The 24,710-nt window shown below is 39.5% G+C and overlaps 1 long non-coding RNA gene across 1 annotated transcript; it reads right to left on the bottom strand.

Moving 5' to 3' along the window:
- Nucleotides 1–13,223: 13,223 nt before the first annotated feature.
- LOC124851205 lies at nucleotides 13,224–15,372 on the bottom strand. The gene is made up of 3 exons (XR_007032288.1): nucleotides 15,246–15,372; nucleotides 14,338–14,495; nucleotides 13,224–13,267 (listed from the first exon to the last, which is right to left on the bottom strand). It is a non-coding gene; the product is annotated as an uncharacterized LOC124851205 (long non-coding RNA).
- Nucleotides 15,373–24,710: the final 9,338 nt, after the last annotated feature.

Genomic DNA, 24,710 nt, shown 5'->3' with positions numbered 1-24,710 from the left:
CAAGGATGCAGTGATCCAATATGTCCTGTCTTTTCTTACCTGCATTGTAACCATAGTGCATCTCAAACTGTTATTAAGTTTGCCAGAAATTCTTGTTTGTTATGTTTTATATTTATTCTTAAACCAAAATTGCCTCAAGCAGAAATTAGGGGCAGTTTACAGGCATCTGGAATCTTCACTTCTTTCTAATACTACAACTCCAACTCCATTTTCGGATCCAACTGACTCAAATTAGACTCTTAGACTCCATCTGGAGCCACAAAAGTCAATCCCTGGTTACCTTTCATAAATCTGGTCCACTGTGTTCCATGGTCTGGAATAAATACCGGTAAAATTTTGGGAAAAGAGAGCACTGATGCCAGATTGAGCATTGGATAAAATACTCTGAGTTGTAGAACAGACATTAAGTATGAAAAGGAGGATCAAAGCACTGCTAATATCAACATTATGTTTGGTGTGTATGCTCTGTTCAAATTACCTGGAAGGAATTGAGGATGGTGAAACTGTAGTTAAGAAAAGGGCGCACATCGTGGTCCTGTTCAAATATTAGCAGAAGGAAGCCAATACCCCATGTTACTCCGAAAACTGGTGTTAGAAAGACCACCACTTTGATGATGCTCTTAGCTGTCTCCTTCTCATCCGACTTGCTGCTATCAGGGGCAGAGGACTTCAACAGAGTAAAAATGACGACCGCCATGGAAAAAAGATTTGTGAAAATAACAGTTCCCACAGGGAGGAGGAAAGCATAGATTGAGCCCTCCAAGCTTCCCTCAAAAACTAGCCAGCATGTTTCCTCTTCATAGTAGCGCTTCTTGTTGTATTTGCAATACACATAGCTTAATGCCACAATGAGAACTGGGCAAGCGTAGCCTACAATGCTGGATAGGAACATGAAGACTCTTTTCCTCAGCGGGCTGAAGACAAAGATGAGCCGGTGGATGAGCATGACGCTCATGCACAGCATCCAGCTGAACGTGGCCAAATAAAATACGTGTTTGCATATGGTCAAAATTAAGCACCAGAGAGGACTGAGCTTCTCAGGTGAGATAGATGCCAAAAAACTGCAGTCAGCGAGCAAGAGAACCAGGCGATGTTCACCAGTGCTGTGGGCGGAAATATGAGAGATTAGTCTTGACCACAACAGACCACACGAGAGCCTCAATGATGAGGAAGATCAGCAGAGAGCAGATGGACACTGCCAGGCCAACATAGGTAATGGTATCTAGGTCGACGTTAGATGTATCGGTTTTGGACATGAGGACAGCGAATGAAGTCAGGTGGGTGCAATTGCAGCGTGTGTGATTAGCATCACTAGGTTGAACTTTGCAACCTGTTTCTGACCAGTCCGTTTTATTGGTGTCCCAGAAGACACAGTGTGGTTGAGTGTGGTTCAGTTGCTTGATGGGGAAGTCCATTGTAATCTCGGTAGGAAAACTGCTATTCTCTATTGTGGTTATTATTATAAGGTTATGCAGAGCTGTTGATGTTTGTTGAAATCTGTTATCAAATTTATTCAACAGATTTCTCACACCAACAGTTTTGAACTTTCCAGGGTTGTTGTATAGTTTAACAGTGACATTAAACACAGAGATATTACAGTCACTTCTTGAGACTTTGAGGTCCAAGTTTTCACGGGAGATATTCAAAGTGTTGTTCACTTGGATATTCTTCACCAGATCCTCCACACCCTCAAGGTATTGTGATGACATGTCCTGGCGTATAGATGAGTTGACGTCTGTCCAGTTGTTCTTCAATAAATTGCTCGCTGCATAAAGAAAATCCTGAAAAAGAATCATTAAAGAAAATCAGTACACAGGCAGGTTTCAAACAGACGATGAATACATAAACATTATGTACAGTTTTGGAAGACTGTGAGTTTGTTAGCCATTTCAAACACAATCTTTGAGCATAAAATGGCATATTTTGAAAAAACCTTTTTTGGCAGACATTTTTTACAATGCTTTCATCACATTTTGTGGACTTGTCATGGAGATGGTTTACATGCAATGGACACCACCACACCTATTAGTGTGGAAATTTGGTCATGCAATAACAGATGGTTGTGTAAATGGACCGGGCTTGGCTTAACCTCTGTCTCTGTTCAAAGATGGTCTACGACATATGACTGTTTCAAGTCGAATATGAATGTCGGGGACACTTAGATGACACCACACGAGCAGTATGGAGGCATGTTATGTTTTTTCTGTTTTATTACGTCTAAAGAAGCAGGCACAATTGACTTAAATTGCATTGGATTCAGCTGAAATGCTGTTTACCCCTTTCAGTTTTAGTTTTTGTGAACTCAAACATTTAACTCACCCTCCATCAGAATAGTGGTGAGTAGATAATGCGTGAATTTTCATTTTTCCGTGAACTATCCCTCTAAGGTATTATTCTGCGTTTAGGAGATTCTTGACAACTAACTACAACTTAAGTATCTAATTTAAGATATTGTGCCGTGTGAATCGTTCCCAAAGTGGTCTCTTGGCTTTCCATAGAAGCAGTCAGTAATGTTTCATTAAATGGCTTAAATAATGTGGACCTCGGCCATCAAAGGTGCAAAGTAAAACTCAAAACACTGTTTTTCTCAGCCTTCACATGAACACAGGCATCTGTAGCATTTTTGAACTATTTACAATTGAACTTGAATGCTTGAACCCCATCCATATGACCACTTGTTATCCAACCATTCATCCATCTATAATGCTTATTATATTTGAGGGTTGTGAGGGGCACTGGAGCCAATTCCAGCTGGGTGAGAGGTGGGGCACATCCTGGACAAGTCACCATTCCATCACAGTTCCAGAATACAGAGAGAGAGAGAGAGACCCCTTGATTGATACTTGAGACCCCCTGAAAGCCTCAACAGCAAAATTCTGGGAGGGTCTCTGTAACAAAAAATATTTGTTACTTCTACTTGTCATAAAAATATCTTTTAAAAGTTATGTCTAGTATTAGTTAAGCAGGGTTTCTGCTACTTTCATTTTGCATCAGCGGCATCTGATATCATTGAGGGAGTTTTTTTTTCTCTCTACAGTCGCCAAAGTGCTTCCTCATTGTGGGAACTGTTGGGTTTCTCTATAATTATTAAGGTCTCGACCTTCTATGTAAAGTGCCTTGAGATAATGTTTATTATGATTTAGCACAATACATATAAAATGGAATTGAATTGAATGGATCTATAACTAAATAAATGTGATCGTCAAGAGCAAGAGAGACGAGCACACACACACACACACACACACACACACACACACACACACACACACACACACACACACACACACACACACACACACACTCCAGCAGACAGGAGAGAAGTTCTTCCCGCAGATTATGACACAACAAGGTGTTTTAAATTCATTGTTGCAGAAGTGAGTGAGCCATTAAAAAGAGCAGAGAAGAGTCTCTTGTTGACCAGCGGAGCCACCTGGACTGTAACGGCTATAACCAGAATTTTTCACCACACAAACCTTAGTGAATTCATGTGAAGAGCATCAAAATAATCAAAATATAACAATCACTATTGACTTTATTATTTATCTATTTATTCATTTATTTATCTATCTATATATGTTACTTATTTATGTTTTTTTGGGGTGGGGGGTAATCCGGGGAGGTGCATAACATATGCATAACACTGGAGCGCTGGGTATTGGGTATTTCACACACTGAAGACAACCACACCTATTGACAATTAAGAGTCTCCAAACCTAACCAGAATACCTGGAGAAAACTCATGCAGGGTTGGCCTCAGCCATGCTGGGATTGGAACCGGGAACCTTCTTTCACCACTGTGCCACCCCCATTTGTTAACACATGAATTTTGTACTGAGGTTTAAAACAACTATCACCATGACAACTGAGCAACTTTATCTGCTGAGGAAGGCAAAACAATGTGATTGAAAGTTTTGGAAAAAACATAGACCCAGTTCTTTGTGTTGAGAATGTTATGCAGCTCTATACTCTACATCAATTACAGTAAAAGTAGTAATAACCACCAGGGACTTACATCAAAGACTTCTTCCTTCAAGATGATGTTTTTTGATGCAGTGGCCATTATATTTATTACGTTGATAGAAGCCTTGATTCCAGCAATGTCGTCCTTGGAATCAGTTTTAGTGGTGTTCTTAAGTCCTTCAAAGATCCCTATGGCTGCTTCCGGTGTAGCCCCTATGCCCGTCTTGAAGTCCTAGAAACAAAAACCAAAATATCTCAAAGTAACAGTCTACAAAAGAACCCAAATAACATCACCTTAACCTAATGAAAATGGAGTCTGAACAGCTGTGACCTTGGAATTATAATATTCCATCATTTCTGTGAGTGGTTATGAGAGTTTTTTTGGTAATTAACATTTTTGAGCTAGACGTTTAGATTGGTGGCTGATGGAAGAATCTGCTTTCCGTCTAGTTTTTAGATATAAATAGCCTTCCATGCAAAGTTGCAATACAAGGTGCTACCAATACACTCAAAATACAGGAATGTATATAAATGTATATAAAGGAGGTGACCTGATAAAAAAAGTGGGAACTGATAGGTCCTCTTGTGTGCATTCTGAGCAGTGATTGGTGCTTGGCATGTATAACTTCATTAGACCATGTTAGAGAATGACTTTGGATTTAGTTAGTGCCCAAAAGTCACAATAACTGCTAAAAAATGTTAAAAATGTATAAATAAGGTTCAAATATTACTATGTACATAATTCATTTTGACAAAACATCAGGATCTTACTTTTCTGAGTCCAGGGAGTGCTGCACAAGCTATAATGCGACACTTACCTCTGCTGCAGTTTGAACTTTCTGCAACTTTTGGCTGATGCAGAACGAGAACACTGGCTGCCAGGTGCTGTCATCATTACAAGTACGAGACTTGTAACCAGTCTTGCCCTTTTCACACGTCTGATTAATCACTGTACCTCCATTTGGGGTTTTTGGCCAAATCCCATCAGTTTCAGGGCAATATTTTCCATTCTCTAGAAAAAATGCAGCACATCATTAGATGGTTAAAGAAAAGAAATATAAAACACTTACACATAATAAGTTAACCTTATAAATAAATTACACTGAAGACAGTTAGAAATTCGATCAGGTGAAATCCAATAAAGGTTTAATAATCGTACCAGAAATTACTAGGATATCCACGCTTTCATTTTTCGTCTGTCCTTTTTGGTTTAGAAAAATGACTTTCCATTTTGCTTCAGTCATCTTCTCGCATAAGAAGTTAGACTTGACAGAATAGACCAGGGTATCTTCAGGACATGCAACGAAAAACAGATGCTAGTTTCAAGGCTCCATTTGTGGTTCTGGATTTTGCATGCATTTAAGTGCATGTAAGTGAATTTAAATCTGTGTTAATATCATCATGTATTTTGGAGCTGCAGCTCACAGAAGGAAATATATTGTAGGTTTGTCTTACCTGGGTTGGATCCTCCACTTAGCACCGATCCATTGAGTTCCCACGAAACGTTGTAGCTCTCCGTGGTATTTTGGATCTTGGCAGTCACAGTCACTTCAACGTTAGTCTTCACTGAACAGTCTGCTACAGGTGGATCGATTGTCATGGTGATCACTTCAGGCAGGAGTGACACATTCAGCTGTGCCTTGGCTGTGTGTGTGACTGACCCAAAAGTGAATCGACACTGATATGTGCCTGTGGAAAACATGTCGGTAAATTACCTTCTGCAGCTGAAAACAGAATGAATTAGACTCTTTGGTCTAAAAGATGACTTCAGTCACCAGCTTGTCTGACATGCTTTTGCTTAAACAAAAATTTGAATGACTTTTTGCACAAGTAAGTGCCAGCACTTCAGTGTTTCGCTGATGACACGTCATAATATACACATGTATACCTGACGGGCACACAAACACACAAACCCCCTATTCAGACATGATTGAATGCAGCATCTGGAGTGTTAACCCTAACCCAAACTCCAGAGACATCTTTAGGGCTACTCTTAGTAAAAAGGTGTAAAATACTGGATCTTTAACACAAACTTTCAACCAGATGGTTGGCAGTTTGATCCCAACAAGAAGTGCCCTTGGGCAAAATACTGAACAAAATGCCTCTGACAGATGTGTGGCAATGTGGGATTGATGTATGATAGAAGGACTGCACATATGTAGGGTGGATGGCAAAACCGTACTGTGAAGCACTTTGAGTGCAAGACTAGAAATGCACTATATACTGTAAATACAGACCATTTACCATAGACAGAAGGAGGGTTCAGCTCTTTCTCTTTCGTCACTTGTGTAATTATCATATAAATAGATTGTCAACACACACGGGACCAAGTAGTCCTTTGATAACAATGACACGTGATTCTAATCACAACACACAGAACAATGATGTAAAGCAGTAAATATTTCCAAGATGGCAAACGACAAAGGGACATCACAAATTACAGTAAAGCATAAAAGGCGATTTTATTTCCTGAAAATTAGTTTTGAAAAGGTGTCAGATTACCAGTGTACTGTGCAGTCTCCCACCGAGAGTGTGGGATTACGGGTTGTTTTTAGACAACCCGTTTGACGCACAAATCTGGGATTCATCAATATGTTCTTACCTAAACTTGTTTGACTCTGGGAAAAAACGTAGAACTTCCTCAGACCATGCATACAAACAAATGATGAAGGCCAGGTGTAACAAACATATTGCTTGTCTTTTTCTCAGTAAAGTACAATGCCATTGTTCACACAGACATTGCACCAATCAGATTACAATACCCACATTTTCACTCAGAACGTAAACTTCACATTCACTGGAAAACACTCATGTCAGGCATTTTATCGCTGCAGAAGAAAATGAAGCATCAATTCAGTCGAGCTTCAATTTAAAAAAAAATGTCAGTGTGAAATGTTTGTACTTGCCTGACCCAGCGCTGGTCACTTTGTTGAGTGTAACTGCAATACAGGACTTGTTTTTCCCATCGAAACAGTTGCGGTTTAGATTCACCATACTACCATCCTCGAGCTCCAAATCCTTGTGTTCCTTGATCAACTTCCAGCCAGTGCTGGTTGTTGCCTCCTCAAATCTGCATTCCAGACTTGGGCTGGACTTATAGCACACGCTATCCTCTGGAGCTGTGATGTTGACCATTCCTAGTTGAAGAAGGCAACATGGATACAAAGCAATACAGTGGATTTCAGACATGCACTCCAGAGAACGTCTGCATAATGGGCTCCAGACTTTCTCCAGAGTTTGCCTTTCACACATGACCAACGCAGCAGGATATTCTCTGCTCAGGCGTGTTCAAAGCAATGTTCAGGTCAGGGGTGGTGCAGCAGACAGAATCAGGAAATAATGTATAAATAACGTTGGCTGTCATCACCAAAAGCTCTTCCTCTGTATCTTCTACGTGTATGACACCACTTTTTCATCCTGACATAATTGTATCCTTTGTCTTCATATTTGCGTCAGTCACATGTTAGAAACGTCATCAACTCGCTCAGGTGAATCCTGAGGAGGATCTCCTGCTGTGTTCTCAAATAGGCTCATTCAGACATTATCCTGAGTTTTCTTTAGGGTTCTGGGAGGAGAAACTCCAGCGGATGTCTGGAGCGTCTAATGCGGACATTTGCGATCTCACATACAGCCCCTTTGGAGAATGTTAAGAAATTGTCCAGATCAGTGCATGTCTGAAAGCAGCTAATTTCCACTGGTTTGTGTGAACCGTCATTCATCTATCTGTCCCAGAATTTCGTCCACAGCAACATACCTTGACACCTCCTGGCTAATGATTGGAAACATTGACCTTTTTTGTTGAAATGTATCTTTTAATTGACAATGCAATGGTGATTAAACAACCCAGTCATTCTTCCATCATAAGGCGAGGGGTTAGGGAGGAATCCAATACTGACCTCCTGCAGATTTACAGTAACCAGGTTACAACAGTGCATGCAAATGTTAGATTACCTTTGTAACCTGCTTTTCTGAGTAGCATAAGTTATTGAGTGCACAGAAATGTCCTAATGCCCAGGCCACAGTGAATGCTGGAGCGGGGCGTGTGCAATGTCTTGCCTTTTAGTTTGGCACGGCCGATGCTGGGCTTCATACCATAGATTCCTGGCATTTAGTTGAGAGCATTAAGGTTAAGGTTACTTTATTCTAAGCTATTTTTATTACAAGGAAAATACAATAGCCATACCGGACACCTAATGTAGCAGCGCTGCAGAAGGCACGCATCAGAAACGGTCCTTGTGTGAACAACAGACGTGCATGTGATACAGCAGATCAACGATGCAGCCATCATGCACTGACCACACACATATTGCGACCCAAGGTGATTCTGTTGGAGGTTCATTATTCTATACAATATGTATTATGCACAAAATTGTTGTTCACCGTACTTTACAGTGGAACCAAAAAAAATTGTCAGTAATAACTGTGTTTTTAGAAATAAATTAAAAAAGGTAGGATTACTCCCGATGCATTAATGCCACATTATGCATATATAATATTTTCTCAGAGTGCAAAATATAGATAGTAGTCTATAGGGAACATGTAATACATCTTCTAAAACATTGTGATCTAAATTAATGACACTTTTTCACTGACCTACAGTGTCGACCAGAACCTTAGCTGAGAGAATGGCGTCCAGATCAGTCAGCAATTTTTGAAGTACAAAGGTCTTTAGTTTGATGCTGACGGCTGCCTCAAAGTCAGCAATTTTGTTGCTTTCCCTTTAGGATTTGGAAAGAATAAATAAATGTATCGGTTAATGACATAGTAAAGTGTACATTTGGGTAAGGACATGGAAGTTGTTTTGTGTTAATTAGCCTCAAAAGGCTATCAAAAAATATTTTCCAAGCAAGGTGCAATACCTGTAGCCAGTTATGTTCAGGGACTCATAGCCATTCAATCGAGATCTGAACGCAGTCTCCAGCTTTGAAAAGAAAGAGTGTTAAATCATGTATATCTGACGGTGTTTTTTAGAGACAAACACCCTCTGGTATTATAAGTCTGTCACAAGAGCAGAATGTACCTTTGCAGTTTTGTAAGCATCCCAAGTTGCAGACGTCAGCGTAACAGATCCATTGATGTAAACTGTAGGTTGAAAATATTATCATTAGTTTTTGTTTTGCTCTCTACAGTATACATATTATAAACTATATAAAAACACTGTTGTTGTTTTAATGACCTTTGCTCTATTATGCCACACAGATATTTTCAAAATACTATAAATTATCAAGAGAAAATACGAGTAAAAATACTACAAATATAGGGTCACATATCATGACTGGTACCTTGGACTTTGGCAATGCAGAGTGGTTTGATGTGGGACACGTTTTGTGTGCAAGTTGTTTCGGTGCAACATGACGAACTGTAGCACACTTCGTTGCTCCAACTGTACTCACCAGAGCAATTGCAACTGGTTGTGTCTCCAATCAGAAAGCATTCTAGAAAGTGAAGCACAATCGTCAGATTCCTAAAACCCTCAAAACTCAGTTTGAAATCTTAATTTTTTTTTTTATAACATTAAATGCAATGACCAAAATATTCATTAATCAAGGTTGAATCTGAATGAAAAATCCCAAGTTACTGTGACTGTAGGTGTGGTTTGATTTAATTAATGATAGTTAGCTGATGAAGAAAATAGGTATGCAGATTGTATCCTCATTATGTCGATTGAGTGACATTACGATTCTGAATTATTTTTAAAAATATAATAATTTTATATAAAAACAGCCTTTTTAAAGAATAAGCATCCTTTGTCTAAATAAACGGTTGAAGCTAATTAATTGAACAATTAATTATACTGTGATGGCAAAGATTTTATTTCCCATAGATTGTATTCAGAGACTGGGGTTTGCATCATAAGTCCCATCTGTGGTTAGATTTAGGCAACAATAACTCTCTGGTTAAGGTAAATATCATCAGATGACTTAACTTTTTCTGTATTTAACCAAGAGGACAATATTTCTCTAAACCTAACCAAGTGCTGTGTGTGTCTAAATTGTATAAATGGTTGTACAGTGTTGTAGCGGCTATCCTGCAAAAACATTATATTAATGCATTCTGTATCTGTAACATTTTAGTGACATGCCAATACCTAAGAACTATGTTAATGAAAAACAAATTCAGGTGACATTACATTTCCACTGAAAGGTTCATGCAGTTAGATAAACTGCAAATAATTGTAATTTTGAGGAGACAGGAATTTTAGGAATGTGCTAGCTATTACTGGTTTGTCAAAAATAAAGTGTTTAATGTCGTAATTTTATTTAATTTATTTATAAATGTATATTTCATTACTGTAACACTTTTTTATCAAATTTTACTATATTTATTTATTTTACTCTCACAAAAATGAATGATTTCCCAGGAGAAATTAAATTCATCTAATAAAATATGCTTATCAGGATCTGTTGTTGGTTTAGAATTGGTCATTTGCTCTAAGCCCTGCCTTTTTTCACATGCATTAACTCGTAGTAGGTTGGTCAACACTGAGCTGAGTGTTAACCAGATGAGGGAGACCTGTTGATTTGCCAGTGTTAGGTTTAGTGATGCTATACATAAAAAAGTCTTAATAATTCAAATATATTTCATGAAACAGCCACCAGTTTGTATGCATGTGAAATAAATCAAATACAATTTTCATCTTAGCAGTGCATCCTGCTTCCCAACTCCCTCTATTTCCCCTCTCACAGTATGAAATAACCACAGAAAGAAGAAAGTGCTCCTGCAAGATACCTGAAACCAGTTTGATTTCTGTGATCGCCACGTTGTCGGAACCTCCATTCACCTGGACTGACATTTTCAAAAGTGACAAGATAATCTGGGACTCCATCGTGATGTTATTTTCCACGTCCAGCTCACCAATGTAGACCTCTACAAAACAATATTTTTGTGTGTTATCTTTTTGGATTTATAGCAACACAGTTTAAATAATAAATTTAAATAATCTGATACATAAGAGAGTGTAGCCCTATAGTATCAAGATGGCTCGCTCTCTCCCTCCTGATAAGAGCTTTTTGGGTTTGGTTCTGTTTTGTTTGGTTTTAGTTTAGCTATGGTTACAGATCGTTTATGTTAAAGGTTCAGTGTGTAAGATTCAGCTAAAAGGGATTTATTGGCAGAAATAAAATATGAAAAAATCCTAGTGATGTTGTCACTTGTGTGTGATCATGTAAACCGTATGATTATTGTTTTCTTTACTCTAGAATGGGCCCTTTATATTTAAAATACTTTATATTTACATCAGTAACGGGTCCTCTCTACGGATGCCACCACGTTTTTTACAGTAGCTCAAACTGGACAAACTAAACACTTTTTGAGTTTTTATGACAACTGAATGCTACCACAGGTTCTCTTTCATGTTTGGAAGGGGAGGGTGAGGTGAGGGGTGTTCAGCTGCAACATGAAACTTCACCACTAGATGTGACTCTATTCTACACACTGAACCTTTAACTCACACCGGCAGTTACACATCACCCAACACCCACCCCTCACTGCTGATTACTGATCAAACCTACTATGCTTTGCTTAATTTTGATTTGATTTCAATAAATCATTGTTTATTTAAATGGTTGCTGTGTGGACCTCCCTCCTTTGTAGTTAGCTTTAAGGTTTCAGTGTGTAGAATTTAGTGACATCTAGTGGAGAAGTTGCATGTTGCAGCTGAATACCCCTCATCTCACTCGCCCCTTCCAAGCATGAAAGAGAACATGGGGTAGCCCTCAACTATTTGTACAATTTAGATGAAACACACAAGTGAAAACATCACTAGGATTATTTATGTCAATAGATACCTTTCACCGCTGTGTTTTGCATGTATGAAAGGCAGACTAGTGGTAAACTCTGTAGCCAAATGTTTGAAAACGGCTTTAAAAAATTTTGTGCATGAGGGTGACCTTCATGCACATGCACTTTTATACCTGTTACTGCCTTAGACTGAATTAGTTCTGTGGGAAATGCTGCAAATTGTCACCTTTATTGTAATATAATTATTAAGTGATTCGTTTATATAAAAAAATGACTGCCGGGACAGGGGCACTTCATGGACCAATCAGATATCAGCTGGGGCTAATGCCCCCTTGGCCCCGCCCAAGGATCTGCCACTGAGTTTTCTCTGCCCCATGAGGAATCCGCTAACAGTTCTATTGTAATGTATCTAAAATTCTACACAATTTGGCCTATTTATATAATGGTGAACTCAGCCCTTTAAAGGGGACATACCATGCCCATTTTACCACAAGTTGATATGGTTCCTTGGGGTCTTAATGAAATGTCTGTAACATACTTTGGTCAAAATACCACAAGGATCATAAACAGCACCCTTACCCTGTATAAAACAGCCCTCCACAGAGCGACCTGTTTGAGTGCCTGTTCCTTAAATGCTAATGACCAGCTCCCCTCCCTCTCCCCATGATTTTAAACGATATAAATTACATATTTTATATGATATAAATGATCAAATATGCATCCATACTTGTATTCCTGTTGTCCTGGGTTTAATTTTCCCAATCACATATTATGTCCCTCTGCCCATCCTACAAGCACAAGCAGACAGACAGAGAGAAAGAGAGGTGGGGGGCATGAAGACCACATTTACCCCGAACCCCACATTCAAGGTACAACAACAAGCGGAGAGAGAATCGCGGGCTGACCTATACAGTCAGGGTGACGAGAAATCTCAACTTCAGTTCTGTTACGACAATACCCAGGAAGCGCATCGGCGCCAGCATGACGTTGACAGAGGAACTATAACAAACAGTGTTTTTCCCAAGTTTTGGGTTGGTAGACATGCCAGATACCCACATTAACCTGTAGAAGCACTAACAAAGTGGAATTTGCATGCTATGTCCCCTTTAATTCTTGTCCAATTTACGGAGGTTTCTGAAAAATCTTATTGAATGTATGACAATGTTGCCAAACGACTCACCTGCTGCATTGACCTGCAATGACAAGAACAGGTAAACAACAGATTTATACTTTCTATCATGATTCAGTCTTTTGTCAAATTAAAATATATACATGTTTATATACCTGCAGAGGAAAAAACAGCTACATAGGCTCTACAGTAAATACAAAGTTCTATTTTGTCTTTTTAATATTTAGTCAATTAATGTTATTATACATGCAAGATTTAATTGATTGAACAAAAATGTAATAAGAGTATAAAGACAGAATTACAGTGGGTATATTCAAAACATTCACTTGGTTATATTTCTGTCTTAAAGTATATAACCCAGACTGAGAAGCATATTTACCTGATAGTAGATATATCCAATCCGAATCAGACAGACACACTCTGGAAAACATTGTTACTCTGGGGGGAAAACATTTCAGATGAGAATGACAATGAACTGCCTCACAAATACACAAACACATAAGATGTATCTGGATTCAGGGGCTGCATCTACATGTCATGTTGTGTAGAGCACAAAAGCCAAAATCAGATGTTCTGGTGTATAGAGACTTTCTGCGATCGTGTCACCAGCTTGTGCTGCCCTTGTTGCTGTTGCCCAGCAAAAGAGGTGAACGTGGACACGAAAAGAACATATTTTAAAATGTGTACAGTTAGCTGTTCAGTTGAGTTGAAGTGTGATACTCAAGAACGCCTCTTCACTTGCTGGTGCCATTACCTCTTTGAAAAACTATTTATTACTGAAGCACAATGAATCCTGGGATAGGTTGACCTGAGAAGGATCCAGCCTTTGGAGCCTTTGTTTCTCAGGGATAAAAGCATAGTTTAGTCATGCTGCTGTGAAGCAGTCGGTCATGAAATGCAGCCTCCGAAGGAAGCAACCCCTGAATTGAGACACAGCTATACACTCACTTTAGCAGGTGTACATGTGTTTCACAGGAAACACATGTACACAAATACATACAGGGTCATCCAATGTCCCTTAAAATTATGGGAAAATATCACACTTAATAATAATAATGATAATTATATGTAACATAATATTATTACATTTTTACTATATTATTATTTTAATTTACTTCGAATTAAATTATAATAACGCAATGTCATTCATATGATATTCAAATCATATGTAAAGCTTGACCCTTATTGTTGACACTGCTAGAGGTGTTGATGCTTTCTTTATACACTGTTATTTTTGAATTACAAGATAACATCATTAGCTTTACATACGTCACAGAAGTCAAGTTTCAAGATCAGAAGTTATAATACGTCTCAGCTCTTATTTACTCAATTTACTGTATTTCATTTAATTACACATTACCTCAGTTTTCAATTTCCAGGACCAAAAGATTTTCACAGCCCTAGAAAAACTTTCTTCAGAACCAGCTCTCCAATTAAAATGAATCACTAAATTACTTACTCTAAATCTGCAAAGACGGTCACTAAGTCTCTTCTCCAATAAAGGTTACCTCAATCTGATCACTGAAACTGCTTAGTTTCAGCAGGCGGCTGTGGCTGAGGGGTAGAGCGGTTGTCCGTCAACCTGAAGGTCGGCAGTTCGATCCCCAGTCTTCCCCATCTGCATGCCGAAGTGTCCTTGGGCAAGATGCTGAACCCCGAATTGCCCCTCATAGAACAAAAAAAAAGTTCTGCTAATAGATGCACTGTGTGAATGTAACTGTACTGTAAAGAGCTTTGAGTGGTCATCAAGACTAGAAAAGCGCTATATAAATACAAAACCAACCAAAGCAACTAGGTTGCTGGAACAAAACTAGTATGCTCAATTTTTTGCTTTGTAAGGAAAAGGATTTCGGTTTTGACTTGACCACAAGGGTGAGGGTTTTACATGCAGAAACTAGAATGACCTGTAGACCCGCCATGGCCCGACAGTCCCCTTAAATTTAGTCAAGTTCCACCAAATTGCACACACTCAGTTCCATAAATGCGCCTGATTTTTTCCCCCGATCGAGATCAATTAATTATTCCCTGGGAAAAGAGTATAAAAAGTTGAAAAACACCCTCTTGCAATGTTAAAGAAAGAAAAAAGCCTGAATCTCCCCCCTGATTCAAATCTGCACCAAACTTTATTGGCTTCTTCCTTGACCCATACCACACCCTTTTCTCATGGAAATCATGTATTCTGTGTAAAACTGCTTACAAACAAACAAGACAGGTAAACATAACCTCTTTAGGGGAGGTAACAAAAATGGGGATGACAGGAATTAAGGATATGGTTGTTAAAAAACTTTTTAAAATCCTGCCTGACATGATTTCATGGTGTTGCATTAGTATCTTAATTCTCTCTAGTTCAAATAATTAATAGGTTCTGTTCAGATCGCATCACAAAGATAAAAACACAGAGATGAAAAGCTCTTACCTTGGCTTTACACAGAAGATTAACACATCTTTGCTGAAATTAGCAAACAAAAATCCAACTGTGCTTCATGGCAAACAGGTGCACACCAATATTGGAGTGGGGCTACAGTATGTTATGGGAAAGAATGATGACCAGGCTTTGTGTTCAAAGACCATTTGCATTGATGGCATGTCTCCACGTCAGCTGGAGCAGTCAGCACATGCACAGAGCCTCTTAATTTCCATGGATATTTGTTTAATCAAATCGAGTGCTCTGCTTCATGCGGTCCGACAGTAGATGCCTGTCGCATGTAACCAGTCCCGTTCAGTGCTGACCCCACAGGATGAGGATCCTTGACCATCACGATGAACTCACTAAAGATTTTCTGATTTGCAGCCATTACAGGATCAGTTGAAAATGTCAAAATATAATGACAGACCTGCTTCTGCAATGTTTTTCCTTTCGATACATTTTGATAATACTTGGTTTTCATCTCGTCATTATGGGGTGAAATTAATTTTAATAGTTTAAGCATAAGGTTGCAACATACAACCCCAAATCAGAAAAAGTTGGGACGGTATGTTACATTTAAAATTAAAATTGAGAACAGTGATTTATAAATGATCTTTGACCTGTATTACAATAAAAACAAATATGTTACAAAATCTTGTAACATATTTAAAAAAAAATTAGGACGGTAAAGCATTTACCACTTTGTAATGTTGCAATCCTTTTCACAACACTTTAAAGACGTTTAGGGACTTAAGACACCACGTGATGAAGCGTTTCAGGTGTCATTTAGTCCCATTCTTCCTGCAAACAAGTCTTAAGGTGTGCAACAGTAGGGTTGCAATATGCATGGATGTCTCTGGAAAAGATGTCGTCTTGAAGGCAGCAAATGCTGCTCCAAAATCTCTCACCACTTTCAGAGAAAGTGTAAAAACATTTGCAAAGGGAACTGACACAACCCGATACCATGACAGACACTGGCTTTTGGACTTGTTGCTGGTAACAGTCTGGATGGTCCTTTTCATCTTTGGTCTGGAGTACACAGCGTCCATTTCTTCCAAAAAAGACCTGAAATACTGACTCGTCTGACCACAATACACGTTTCCACTGTGTTATGGTCCATCCCAGATGCCTTCGAGCACAGAGAAGTCGACGGTGCTTCTGCACACGGTTTACATAAGGCTTCCTTTTGGCACAGTAAAGTTTTAACTGGCATTTGTGGATGTAACTATGTATTGTAGCGCTTGACAAAGGTTTGCCAAAGTAATCCTGAGCCCATGTGGTTATATTGGTTATAGATAAATGACGGTTCTTGATGCTGTGTCATCTGAGGGATCAGAGAGCACGGTTAGTCAGTTTAGGCTTAGCGCCCTTGCTCTTTATGCACTGAAATTCCCTCCAGATTCCTTGAATCTTTTAATGATGTTATGCACTGTAGAGGAGGAAATATCCAAATCCCTTCCTATCCTTCTTTGAGGAACACTGTTTTTAAAAATGCCAATAATTTTCTCACACATTTGTTGGCAAACTGGCGATCCTCGGCCCATCTTTGCTCCTGAAGAGCCAGCCCTTTCCTGGATGCTGCTTTTGTACCAAATCATGATTACAATCACCTGTTGACATCACCTATTTCAAATCACTTCATTTTTTAATCATTCTACCTCGTTACTTGCCCTAAATTGCCCTTGTCCCAACTTTTATGGGAATGTGTTGCAGGCCTGAATGGCAGGAATGGATACATATTTACAAATAAAATGAAGTTATCTTATCTTATGTTCATACTGTCTGCTATGCAATACAAGTCAAATTAAATTTAGAAATCACCGCTTTCTTTTTTTATTAGCATTTTCCATACCGTCCCAACTTTTTCTGAGTTGGGGTTGTAAAATGTGAAAGGGAGTGAGTCTTAATGTACTGTATGATCAGTGGTGTAAAGTAACTAAATATTTGTACTGTACTTGAATACAATTTAGAAGTACATGAACTTCACCTGAGAAATTAGATTTCATGTAAAATTCAAAGATCTTTATTGTCATTATACTCAGGTAAAATAGAATTGTATAAGGCTTCTCTCACAAATCTATAGTGTACAAATATAGAGAAATATAAGCATGAAAAATAGCAGCAAATAACTTTATACAGAAGATAGAATAAGGCATATTTACAAATAGTACAAGCATTATTTGTTTTTTAAGATGCAGTCCCTGTGTGGGCTGTGCATTGTGTGTTATTTTCAATCCATGATGTGTGTCACAGTGCTTGATGTGTTTGTTATGTGCGTTCCACAAAAACAGAAAGCCAGAAGAGAAGAGAGGCGAGCCGCTGCGTCTGTATATGCTTTTACTCAGAATAATGTAATTTAAATTGTGGTCTTGCTATTTTTAGTTTAGCAAAAGATTTGTATACTCACCACTGTTCATGACAGGACATACAGAAAGTACTGAACAGGGTGGGGTTGTTGCAGCAACTTAAGTACAATGATGTGAAAAATAAATTAATCTCTGACCACAAAACTCTGTAACATGACTTCTCTTCTCATTTTAGCCATGCAACACAGAGGATCCAGTGTATGGAGAGCTGAGTATAGAAACTGAACATGTTTTCTTTCTTTACTTTAGCAAACGAACACATGTTGTGTATTTGCAGAGACACAAAGATGATGTAATGATCCTTGCTTTGGCCTCTGCTACAGTCAGTTGTGTCTGTAAGTGTTTTACTATTTTATTCCCACTGTAAACTGTTCAATAGAACAGTAATGATTTTCATATAAAAAAACTCTTTAGACATTTTAAAGCAGCCCCCATGAAGAAGTTAAATTTCAAGACTGACTACTGTAACAGGCTTATACCTAAAATAATAGATAATAGTTGCATTCTGAGCACAGTAACAATTCCTATGTGTAATTGTTGCTCTTCATTGTTAACCCTGTTGGGAAAAATGACAATAACAGGCTTTGCACATGACTCCACAGGCTCATTAGGTTAGGTTTTTGTATATTTTGAACATCTTACAACATAAAACATATGTGTAAGTAAGAAAAAAAGGCACTGGAAGTGCATACTTATGGAGTGCTACCCCCTTTTTTCATATTTCGTGAAAACATTTTGTGAAATGCCACAGTATTCCCACTTTCCTCATAGACAGCTCAAACTCAATCAGTAAAAATAAACATTCATGACACAGCGAGGGCAGATAAACAAAATTTAAAGGGGACATAGCATGCCCATTTTACCACAAGTTGATATGGTTCCTTGGGGTCTTAATGAAATGTCTGTAACATACTTTGGTCAAAATACCACAAGGATCATTTAAAACAGCACCCTTTTTACCCTGTATAAAACAGCCCTCCACAGAGCGACCTGTTTTGACTGCCTGTTCCTTTAAATGCTAATGAGCCAGCTCCCCCCTCCCCCCTCTCCCCCCATGATTTTAAACGATATAAATTACATATTTTATATGATATAAATTATCAAATATGCATCCCATACTTTGTATTCCCTTGTTGTCCTGGAGTTTTAATTTTCCCAATCACATAATTAAATGTCCCCTCTGCCCATCCACTACAAGCACACAAGCAGACAGACAGAGAGAGAAAGAGAGGTGGGGGGCTATGAAGACCATCATTATTTCGAACCCCGACATTCACGGGTACAACAACAAGCGGAGAAAGCAGAATCGCGGGCTGACCTTATATGTACAGTCTATGGGGCTGACCAGCGCGGAGAAATGCTCGTCTCGGTGAACAGCCAGGCGGCTGCGTGCTGGAGAACGGCGCTGCGCTGCCTCGCAGCGGCACTTCCGGTCCTGTGTCCCGCGTAACTACTGTAACCTCGGCGGAACTACTGTAACCCGGCGGAACTACTGTAACCCGCGGAACTACTGTAACCCGGCATACAGTAGAGCTGAACACTGCGGAAGTCTTCCACACAGCTGGCAGTGTGGAAGACCGCTGAGGCAGCGCAGCGCCGTTTCTGCCGCGCAGCCGCCTGGCTGTTCACACGGGACGAGCATTTCTCCGGCTGGTCAGCCCCATAGACTGTACATATAAGGTCAGCCCGCGATTCTGCTTTCTCCGCTTGTTGTTGTACCCGCTTGAATGTCGGGTTCGGGGTTACAGTAGCGCTGAACACTGCGGAAGTCCTCCACACTGTTGGCTGTGTGGCGCTGACACAAATTCCAGCTCACGCACGGGAGAGCGAGCGGTCGCCCCGAGCAGCTGCTGCAGCCTCCCAGTCCCAACGATCCAGACAAATGCCACATGTGAGTGAATCGCGGGCTGACCAGCGGAGAAATGCTCGTCCCGTGTGAACAGCCCGGCTGCGTGCTTGGGAACGGCGCTCGCTGCCTCGCAGCCTCCGGTGTAAACCCGAAGTAACGAGTGTGGGGGACGGGACGGGACGGGGGTGGGCCAAGACCATGTAGGAGACTTCCAGTGTATTGTTACGACACAATACCCAGGAAGCGCAATCGAGTCGCTCAAGCATGACGTTTCTGACTTAGAGGAACTATAACAAAACGCGCGAGTGTTTTTTCCCCAGAGTTTTTGGGTTGGTAGACATGCCAGATACCCACATTAACCTGTAGAAGCACTAACAAAGTGGAATTTGCATGCTATGTCCCCTTTAAGCAAATAAAGTTATTTACATATCCTATTCTGTTTTACTGTGCTACTTCCCCATCACAATTAAATTCAAATTTATAAAATGTCGGACATGTTTTCATATTGCCATCACAGCCGTTCCATAGAGTAACACCCTTGGTTGCAATACAATGATTTTAAGTATTTGTCCTCACTGATTGTTTCTTTAACATATAAATTCTTCTAAATTTTTGTCTTTCATTTGAAACTGCAGCTGGATACCACTGGGTAATCACTTCTTTGTGTTTTGCTTCAAAAAAAGCAAAAACCCAAAAAGTGATTACCCAGTGGTATCCAGCTGCAGTTTCAAATGAAAGACACACACACACACACACACACACACACACACACACACACACACACACACACACACAGCCATGTCTTGAAGAGTTCTGATGTCATTGACTTAATTTACTAGTTACTTAATCTAACCCTGTACCATTACCACTACTTGCCAAATCCTAATCTTACACAAACCTTGATGTGTGTCTTCACCATAGAATGTTAATCATTACATTCAATGGGGACCTGACCAGTTCACATAATGTGACTGTGTAAACAAGACAAAATATATTAAATAACAAAAGAAAAGAAAAACATGATCATTCATACGATCAAATCATTCATACAATACCATTTATATTTTACCTTAACAAAAAGTATGTAATACTAAATAAATCGTTTATGCTAATTGCATCAGTGTTGTTGTGAGCAATGCTTTGACTAAATAAAAATCTTCAAATTATGATTTAAATAAACCTTTGATCATCTTTCCCTGTTTGTTGCTGCAATGAAGAAAAGACAATTGTGTAATAGTTGGTTTGCCAAAGCCGATCATCAAGTGTTGATGAAGGAGTGCGATGCACCCGATTCATTAGATGACACGTTGTAACCATTTGGAAAAACATTCACAAAACAACACAATTAGGTTTGCGGTTGCAAAATATGATGGATTTCAAAGAGCATTTCTCGCAGTGGTGATTTGAGCTTTGGTGAGGTCAGCATGCTAAAATGCTCACATTATGTTGTCATGTTAACATGTCGACGCCTATGCTCATGTATTGTTTCAGCATCAAATATTTTTTGTGCTCCGGACGGATATTTTCCTTTTCTTTCTGGGAAAAAAATGCTCCCTAGGTAAGGTTTGATAGTTCCTGGTTTAGACCAAAGTACTGGACTGACTGAACACCACAACCTGGGTAATAAAACAACTAAACCAGTGTTTTGAAAGCATCTGTCTTTCTGTCTAAACTGTTGCTTTACCTCTTCCTCTTCTCCAGTTGCGGAAAATGCCCAGTCCGTTTGATGATGACGTTCCACCGCTGGTGCTCTAAAATAAGAATATAAGATTATACTTGATTCACCACAATATTTAAAAAACAAACTCTGATTCTCCCAAACAAAAAACAAATCAATGTGATTTAGAAGCATGTTCTTACCCTTGTCCCACTTCTGGATGTCTGTGACATCAATGCTATTTCTGTCCGCACCTGAAAAGATAATCCCCAAAAATAAGCACATACAACTTTTTTAAAAGGTCATTAATGGCCAAATTCAGCTAACTTGAATTCCATTGGCCCATATTAATGACCTGCTGAGCAGATTTATTTTGTGTTGGGTACGAGGGGCGGTCCACTCCAGCCCACTTTGGTCACTGGATATTATTTAGTTATCTTTCATGCCCAATAGGTCTACCAGAGGACCAAATATTCCAACCACAGCAAGACATCAAAATGAGCCCAATTCTGCAGGACAATCTACAACCTGTCCTGGGAAACTACAAGAGCAAGTATGATTGTTTCAGAAAATTCAAAGTTCATTTTAATAACAGACAAACTTGACTAAAATGTGGAAGTTTGATATAAGCTAATGAAATAGTTAAATATTGTGGCAGTTTTTATTAGTTTGGCAGAAAGGTGCATAATCAAAAAGCAAATAATCTGTTAGCCAATTAACAATCTACAATTTAGCACTGATTAGTTTCATTGTTTTCCTCTAATTGTACGGACAGAAGATCAATTATTGCTGTCGTTTTGTATATCCTCTCTAAAAACCAAGGCTACTGGCAAGCTCCTTGTGTTTTCTTTTTAAATGCACCCTAACTTTACCAAAGAGATTAAAACCAGAAAATGTCTTTATCTGTAAAATTACAACGGCTGCTCTAGCAATATCTGAGAATTAGTTTCATTACTTATTGTCACTAGATTTTAGATACTGCATTATATTCATATATTAAACATTAGGAATTCAATGTTAAAGATGTAAAAATGTTGATTGTATTTCAGAATGGATTTTGCCTTCAATTATCCAAACTTAGATTTTTATGTCAAACTTACCTTTTTGTCCAACAGTGTTCCAAACAACAATATGAAGAAACCCTTCATAAAGACAAAAAGTGGTATCACGTAAGAGCATGATTAAGAAGCCGTAAAATAACTGAAATGGTGTGTTCACAAAAACGCGGCACAAATTGAATGAATTTCATAAAAACTCAATGAAGAGATGCGTCTAGACGCAAATGTGCGTCACATTTGGAGCCCTTTACGTTTGAGTTGAAATATTTGAACTCAGGCGTCAAATTCGTGAGACACGATGTCGCGTCATCCTATTAGCGGACTCAGTCCTGGCACTGACCTAAGCTAGAGAGTGATCAGAGCAGTCACTGCTCAGCCTCAGGGAGTGCTGGAAAGCTCCAGTAGGAGGCGGTGACAGTCCCCGAGCTGTGTGCTGTACCGGGTGGGCTAATGGACCCACACACAACGGCACTGATTTCCCCGGCATTTCAACAAATGTACAACACTGCAACGCTTCAGATAGTAGTCATCCTCTCTCCCCTAATAGAACAGGCTAATACTCCCCCTTTGTGTTGATTAAACCCGGATTAAACAGAAATTATCCCTCAGCACGTTTAGGACGTCGCAAAAATGTGTGCCTTGTTTCGGTGTGAACACACCATAAGAGTATTAGCAAACACTATGATTTTACCTGCAGTGAATTGAAGGATGCAAATGAAATATGGATTACTATATTGTGTGGGTCAGTCATAGTTCCAACTCCCAGACCCCAAGTTAATCCCAAAAATGGTGTGAGGAAGGCCAAAGTCCGAGCAATAACCACAAGAGCGTTCCTCTCTGCGGCCTGTGCAGCATCTACCACTGCCCTTCTCCTCAACATTTTGTACAACACCACAAACAGGATGCCCAGGTTTATTACCACTATAATCAGTGCAGGGATCACAAATGCCAGTAGAGCCATGGACTGATTCCAGTTGAGCCAGCAGACCCCAGTTTCTCTGATGTAGGTGTTTGCGGGTGCAGTTACAGCTATGGTTATGATTGCAATGATGAGGGGTGCCCCATAGCCTAAACAGAATCCGATAGCCAACAAAGAACGCTTCGACAAATCCCCACCAAACACACTGACTGTGCGGTAGAGCAAAAGCAGAGCTGAGGCTAACATCCAGAAAAACAGGGCTAGGTAGAAAAAATGGATGAAAAAGGTGGCCGCAGTGCATGCTGGTTGGTTTTTCACCTCTGCATCTGAGATGGCTGCTGCAATAATAAACCAAATGTTTGCAATCAGGAGGGACAAAGCAATGTTAACAATGGACACATGACGCAAGTAGGAGGTGGTGCTCTTTCAAATTTTTCTCCATATGACAGCTTCAATGATGAGGCATATAACCACCTGCGTTCGCCCGTGACACAAACGGGCAGAAACATACCCCCGGTTTCGCAGTGGTAGGGGCTGGGGAGGGGGAGGCCGCTGGGGAGGGGGGAGTGCCGCTGGGGAGGGGGGAGTGCCGCCCGGGAGTCGCGGAGCGAATGTGTGATCTAATTAGCATATGAATCGCAGCGAAATCGCTTGTGAGAACTTATCTCACTTCACCATTGGATAAAACCACAGACCTTTGAAACGAAAAGTCACTTTTGATTGGCTGGTAGATCTGTTGCTATTGGTCATCCTGGGTCATTATAATGACGTGGGTAAACCCTTCCCACACAATATTATTAATAATAATAATTAATATATAATTATTATTAATAATAATTTATATATTAATATATATATATATATATATATATTATATTTATAAATTATTAATTAATATATATTATTAATTATTAGTAAGCCTTTACCAAAAGCACTGCAGTTACTGAAGACTATACATTCATTCATGTGATGCTTGATGTTATATGCTGAACATATTGTAGAGGGAAAAAAAACATGAACAAGGTATATGTTGAGTCAAAGCTTTATGTACATACAGCACAAATAATATAAAAACACAACTGGCCTAGCCAGTGAAAAACTAATCAGGTGAAGCTTGAAATGTCTCTTTGCCGCCTCTGGGTCATAGGTTCTTTGTGGGACTCTGTCCGAATCTGCTCCAGTGTGTAGACGTCTATGATGTGTAGCTGTGAGATTCAGTGTAGCTTCCAGTCTTATTTGAAGTGTGGCACACAGGTCGGTGAGCTCCTGGCTGTGGAAGGATGGATCCATGTCATCTGTCCCGCTTCAATCAGCTGTAAACACAATCAGTACAATTAGCACAGTTCAATGACAACATACACCTATACATGTAACTGAAAAATGATCTAATGAATCTAATCTTACCCTTCTTGGGCCATGGTTCTTTGTGAAACCACACTTCGGCCTACATGTTCAGTCAAAGCCTGAAGCCGCATGTTCCTCCAAGACTCAGTCTCCCAGGGGCCATCAAAAACCAGAGCAAGGAACTCAGTCTCCCAGGGGGCATCAGAGGTGTGAAAACCCCCCCAGGGACACAGGTTTCAACTTCCATTGGTCACTCTGGACCCCATGACCTGTGAGGTCAC

This window comes from Hippoglossus stenolepis, chromosome 20, assembly GCF_022539355.2.
Source record: "Hippoglossus stenolepis isolate QCI-W04-F060 chromosome 20, HSTE1.2, whole genome shotgun sequence".
Taxonomy (NCBI): domain Eukaryota; kingdom Metazoa; phylum Chordata; class Actinopteri; order Pleuronectiformes; family Pleuronectidae; genus Hippoglossus; species Hippoglossus stenolepis.
Note: the sequence above shows the minus strand (reverse complement) of the source record. Positions and strands in the feature narration are given on the sequence as shown.